General features: G+C 42.4%; 1 long non-coding RNA gene across 1 annotated transcript; it reads right to left on the reverse strand.

Moving 5' to 3' along the window:
• Window positions 1-3,530: 3,530 nt before the first annotated feature.
• LOC144827654 (uncharacterized) lies at window positions 3,531-3,972 on the reverse strand. Its single transcript, XR_013610290.1, has 3 exons — window positions 3,878-3,972; window positions 3,675-3,783; window positions 3,531-3,585 (listed from the first exon to the last, which is right to left on the reverse strand). It is a non-coding gene; the product is annotated as an uncharacterized LOC144827654 (long non-coding RNA).
• Window positions 3,973-6,086: the final 2,114 nt, after the last annotated feature.

A 6,086-nucleotide genomic window follows, 5' to 3' on the forward strand; every position in this document is an offset into this window, starting at 1 on the left:
GTTGTAATGGGTCGGCCCACCAGCATTTTGGGTTTGCTGAGACCTAAGAAACTGTTGGAAAATAAATATCCTATGTTTCTAGACTACAGCAAAGAATTAACTGAAAGTCTTTTTGCTATCCCCCAACATTTCAAGGAATCCTTGCCCCAACCTCTGCAAGGGCTGGGACAAAATATCCGTACGGAGTATTGGGTCCTGACCAAGCATTTCCAAAGGCTTCTGGACTTCAACTGCGCTGGAAGGGCCCTGTGCAAGTCCTCCTAGCCACCCATACTACAGTTCGGTATGATGGCCACAGAAACTGGTTCTATGCCAGTCGCATCCGATGTGCTCCCATTCCTTTGCCTTATGATGCTCATATATTCGGGCACTTTAGAAGAGAAGAAACTGAAAGTTTTCAGAAACAACAACTGTTTGGCAGCAGCAAACTGTTTTGAGGATCAGCCAGTCCCACTAAACACTGGTAAAATCCTTTCTCACACTCCAGAGGACAACTGGAGGTATCCCTTGTAACATAACAAAAGACATTACCACAGCAAGAGACACTCCTCGGTACAATCTCAGACCCGTTGCCTAAAATAAAAGACAGGTAAAGATCACCCCTGCTGGAGGAGGGCAACACTTGGATGATCAAGAGTGCCAACTTTAAAGGACTACCTCCCGGGTGAGGTATTTGTGAACACTCCAAAACATTTGCTTTACGGATTGACCTACTGGCTGATTTGAGGGCCGCCCCGTCATTGTTCCAACCATAGGTCTCTTTGGAAGAGAAGGAACAACTCGTTGGCCCTCTGTAACTTTAGGAGACTACTACTCTTCCAAATCTGTATATTGTGGTTTTATTATTCTGTGCTTGTCGGTTTTTGATCTATTGTATTTTGGTTGTACTACGTATACACTGTGGATATTGGACATATAGTACAACTGGACATACTATTTTCCCATTGAACAAATCTGGTATCAAACTAGTTTGATCATAATACAGTGATCCTGTCAAAAGAACATGAATAAGATATATTATGCCCTTATAATTAAGAGAGAGAGATGGTATCACTCTAAAATGTGTTTCCTAAGTGTGTTGTTTTGCTTGTTGCTACTTATAGTGGGCCTGTTATATTTCTTAGAAATTAAGTATCCCATACAGCGGGCCACTTGTACACCTTCTACCAGCATCACCCAATGTACTCTAGTCCCTGGAGAAAGGGCTTTGTCCAGGTTATTAACACAACTGGCATTGCTCAAAATATGCTATTCATGTGCCAAACATTGCCTATGTGCCAAGTGCATGAGAAGAAGAACAGGAAAAGATAAATCATCTCTCGTGTTCTGTATACTAACTATTGACAACACTGAACTTCAATTAAGTGTCTGTTTATGAAGTTGCTCAAGAATGTATTACTCATGCAAGATTGTTCACCTCTGGACTGTAGAAAGATATGTGGAAATTAGCTTTGACCAGTCTAGCTTTGTGTATCTTAAAACCATGAATGAAAATGTGCAAATAGACATTGCTAATCATGCTTTATCTCAAGAAATTGAGTCATTGACCTCTCGAGATGGAGATTGTTTGTGTCAACAGATTCCACGTAAACTTATTGAGGCAGACATGTTTAAATTTGAAATGCTGAGAGGTGTTTACGGAGAGTGCCTTGCAAAACAGCTTGTGGTCACATCCTCGCCGCTTGAGTGTATTGCTTATGAATAAATGCGTGTTTGAATTTGGATGCTCTCTGCGCTGGACTCACATGCAGGGAAGGTGATGCGCCTGTTCCTTACACGCATCAAGGGTGATGCATCTGTTCCTTGCTACAGGGGAGGTGATGCGTTGGTTCATTACTGCCAAGCAGGGGAGGTGATGCATTGGTTCCTTACTGGAGAGGAGGTGATACATCTGTTTCTTACTGCGTGGAAGGTTACATGTCGAATTCTTACTGAAAGCCCAGTGTTGATGTAGATTTGGCACACAGGTGCAATGTGTGAGAAAATCCAGGCACTACGGTATAGAGGTGATCCTAGCTCTGCATCAATTTCTGCAGCCGCAGACAGGTGATGAGTCAATTTTTCCAGGTGCACAGCAGGACCTGCGTCAGAGTGGGAGTTTCGGACTTTCCGAGCCTCAGTGTTCGGGACTCAGGCTTCGGCGGTGCCTGTGTTTTTTGACTGCACAGCACTTTGCAGTGGGAGAAACAGTGCTGGAAGGGCGATGCATGGATTTTCAGAAACAGGAGCAGCAAAACAACCTCCAAGGGCCAAGACGTGAAGTTGGCACCACAAGGCAGGTCAGGACTCCCAGCAGTGGAGTTCAGGGATGCTGTAAGTGAAGTCTTTGTGTCCCTGAGACTTCTTAATAGGAGGCACGCTCTACATCCAGTCCTTGGAGAATCTGAGAATCTTCTTAAGCAGGATACTAAAGCAAAGTAAAAGTCCAGTCTTTTCTACTGATAGAAGCAGAAACTGCAGGCCAACACAGAAAAGCAACACACAGCACAGGGGCATATTCTTCCTGGAAGCTCTTCTTCTTGGCAGGATCTTCTTAATCCAGAAGTGTTCTAAAGTTCTGGGGTCAGGACTCCATTATTTATACTTGTTTTAGCCTTTGAAATGTGCAAGTTGGTTCCAAAAAAAATCTCTATTGCTTACTTGAATCAGTTATGTCCCTCCTGGTCCAGCCACACTACAGGGGTTTGATACGGCATTGTGAAAGAAGGGAACAGCCCTATTCAGGTTTAATGTCAACTCCTCACACTACACTAGCTCAGGAAGACCCATCAGCACATGCCGGTCACACCTCAGCTCTCTTTGTGTGAGTCTGGAGTGAATGCATAAACAGCCACTGTCAGTCTAAACCAGACTTTTTTCCACAAGCAGGCCGAGGCACACAGAGTGGTAAAGCAAAAAAATGCCTACTTTCTAAAAGTTTATAAAAAGAGAAATGCTGGCCCTGCGATTTTTAATAGCTATATTTTGAGCAACAAACCAAATCCTTGTTATGATTTGTATGGTCGAATTTATTTAAACCATTTACTTTTTCATATAAATCTCATTAAGTTAAAGCATTGATTGCATGAGAAAAACACTACGTACATACAATTTATACAAAAACATTTGACAAAAGAATTTTAACAAAAATACATAGATACATCTGACAAAAATGACATCCAATCATTTAGTGTACATAAATATACAAATACGGTCATACGAGAAGCATCAGTCGTTATGTAGTATTAAGCAATGAAGCTATTTGCAGTAAGGAAAAGAAAACACAATGAATTGTAACAAATACAAATTTTCAATTGTCTGATAAATAAACTTGAATTCTTTCTGCTATTGCCAATTCCTTTCTGCTATTGCCGACGCGTTTCGAACTCGCTCTGGCATTTGGCAAGTTCTCATCAGGGCTTTCTCGTATTATTCTTCTGAAAATTATGTACAAAGAAAATGAGTAAGATTTTGCAATCCTCATTTTCGTCCCCTATATACATTGCCCCCTATCAAGACTTTCTAGAAAACGTGTACGTTTATTTTCAAGTTGGCAGCGGGTTTTCAATTTTCAAGAGATCTTATTCAATCAATGTAGATTCGGTTCTAAAAAATTACAACGAACCAAATTACAATATAATAATGGTCAGGACAGCCTGCGCCTAGATGGCCAGAGGACAATCTTGGAAAATTACCTTCAAACCAGTAGTCTGCACTTCTGTTTGGTAAATATTTGAAACAGCCGTGCGTGGGACAAAAATCAGCTCCCACCCGCCAGCCGGCGGTGGACACGTCTTATTGCACCTACAAGGAGAGTTTAAAGTCACTCAACTATTCCAATCAGTTTTACAAACAGCGGTTAGAACGAGTAGAACGGGTAACAGAACCGGGTGCCTACCTTATTGTTGGCGCTTGGGCTGTTTAAATGCAGTTCCCCTGTTTTTCTAACTTCTAGCCGGTTTCAGTTCGTTTTTATGTTCGTTTTTATGTTCTAAAATGACAAACACGGACACTGTGAGCCCGCTCCTGTGTCATGCGCGGTATCACTAAGCGTTACCTATCTTTGTGCTTACCTAAATTTTCAGAAGAATAATACGAGAAAGCCCTGATGAGAACTTGCCAAATGCCAGAGCGAGTTCGAAACGCGTCGGCAATAGCAGAAAGGAATTGGCAATAGCAGAAAGAATTCAAGTTTATTTATCAGACAATTGAAAATTTGTATTTGTTACAATTCATTTTGTTTTCTTTTCCTTACTGCAAATAGCTTCATTGCTTAATACTACATAACGACTGATGCTTCTCGTATGACCGTATTTGTATATTTATGTACACTAAATGATTGGATGTCATTTTTGTCAGATGTATCTATGTATTTTTGTTAAAATTCTTTTGTCAAATGTTTTTGTATAAATTGTATGTACGTAGTGTTTTTCTCATGCAATCAATGCTTTAACTTAATGAGATTTATATGAAAAAGTAAATGGTTTAAATAAATTCGACCATACAAATCATAACAAGGATTTGGTTTGTTGCTCAAAATATAGCTATTAAAAATCGCAGGGCCAGCATTTCTCTTTTTATAAATTATTCTATGGTCCAGCTGACCCTGTGTCCCGGGACCTAACTCCTTATTTTCTGCATACTTTCTAAAAGTGGCACTTTTAACCCCTTCCGTGCTGCCGCGATTCCCCCCGTGTGCGGCCGCCGCCCAAACAGGGCGGGCCGTGACGAACCCCAGCCGTCATCAGCACACGAGCACCGTGGAGCGTGACGCCTGGGGTTCGTCACCAGCATGGAAGGGGTTAAACACATAAACCTAAACTCTAAATTTCTAGCTCTTACCAAATCGAATATTACACTTCATAAATTTTACATGGGCACTCCAATGATGGCATATGGGGGAGCTACTCTTTAAAATAGTGAAAAATGACATTGAAAGTATTTCTTTATCAGGACATGCATAACACACCAGTATATGTCCTCCCTTTCACATACACTGTCCCTGCCAATTGAGGTACCATGGGCCTTCCTTAGGGGTGCCTTACATGTAGTAAAATGGAATGTTAGGGCCTGGCAAGTGGGTGCTCTTGCAAGGTCGACATGTCAGTTCAAAACTGAACTTACAGACACTGTAACGGCAGGCTTAAGGCAGGTTTATGGGCTACTCATGTGCGTGGCACAACCTGTGCTGCAGGTTTACTAGTAGCATTTGATGTACAGGCCCAGGGCACACATAGCACACTTTACTAGGGATTTACCAGTAAATCAAAACTGGCAATCATGGATATCCAAGCATAGTCACAATCAAAACACAAAACAATACAGGAAGTAGAGGCAAAAAGCCAAGCGGGACCACACCAAGGATGCCATGTCTAACACATTTTCCCTCGAGCTGAAAAGTGGGGAGAACTACCCACCCTCCTGGAAGTCCTCATCACTAAGGTGGAAGAATCTGGACAGACCATCAGCATTGGCATGTTTTGTACCATGGTTCCACAATAAAGTTCATCCGCTTTAGGGAAATGGACCACCTTAACAGTTTTTGGTTCTCACCCCTCATCTGCATTAACCCTCTGACAGGCCGTTATCTGTCTGAACCCTAAGTAAGTCCCAAATAAGTAGGGCCATAGCTTCTTCAATGCCCATACCATAGCTAAAGCTTCTCTCTCAATTGAGCTCCATCTCTATTCCCTGGGAAGTAACCTCCTGCTAATGAAAGCTACAGGTTGGTCCAGGGTCTCTTCGCTTAGCTGTGCTAGAACTGCCCCCACACCATACTCTGAAGTGTCTGTCTGCATTATAAATTCCTTGGAGAAGTTGGGCACCTTAAGCATGGACGCTGTGCACATGGTATCCTTCAGGGCATCAAAAGTGGTCTCATTAACCTCAGTTGAGATCACTTTTCTGGACTGATTCCTAGAAGTCAGCTCAGTCGGTTGGGGGGCTCCCAAGCCAGAATAGTGTCAATCTTGAGTTGTAGGTACGCCACCTGGCTGCTATCTACCTCGTGCCCCACCTACACCACAGATCCCTGACCTATCTGTCATTTACTGTCCTTGATAGTGAGCCCTGCCTTTTGCAGAGCCTTCACCACTTCCCAGAAGTGA

Source organism: Lissotriton helveticus, chromosome 4_1, assembly GCF_964261635.1.
Source record: "Lissotriton helveticus chromosome 4_1, aLisHel1.1, whole genome shotgun sequence".
In the NCBI taxonomy this organism is placed as follows: Eukaryota; Metazoa; Chordata; class Amphibia; order Caudata; family Salamandridae; genus Lissotriton; species Lissotriton helveticus.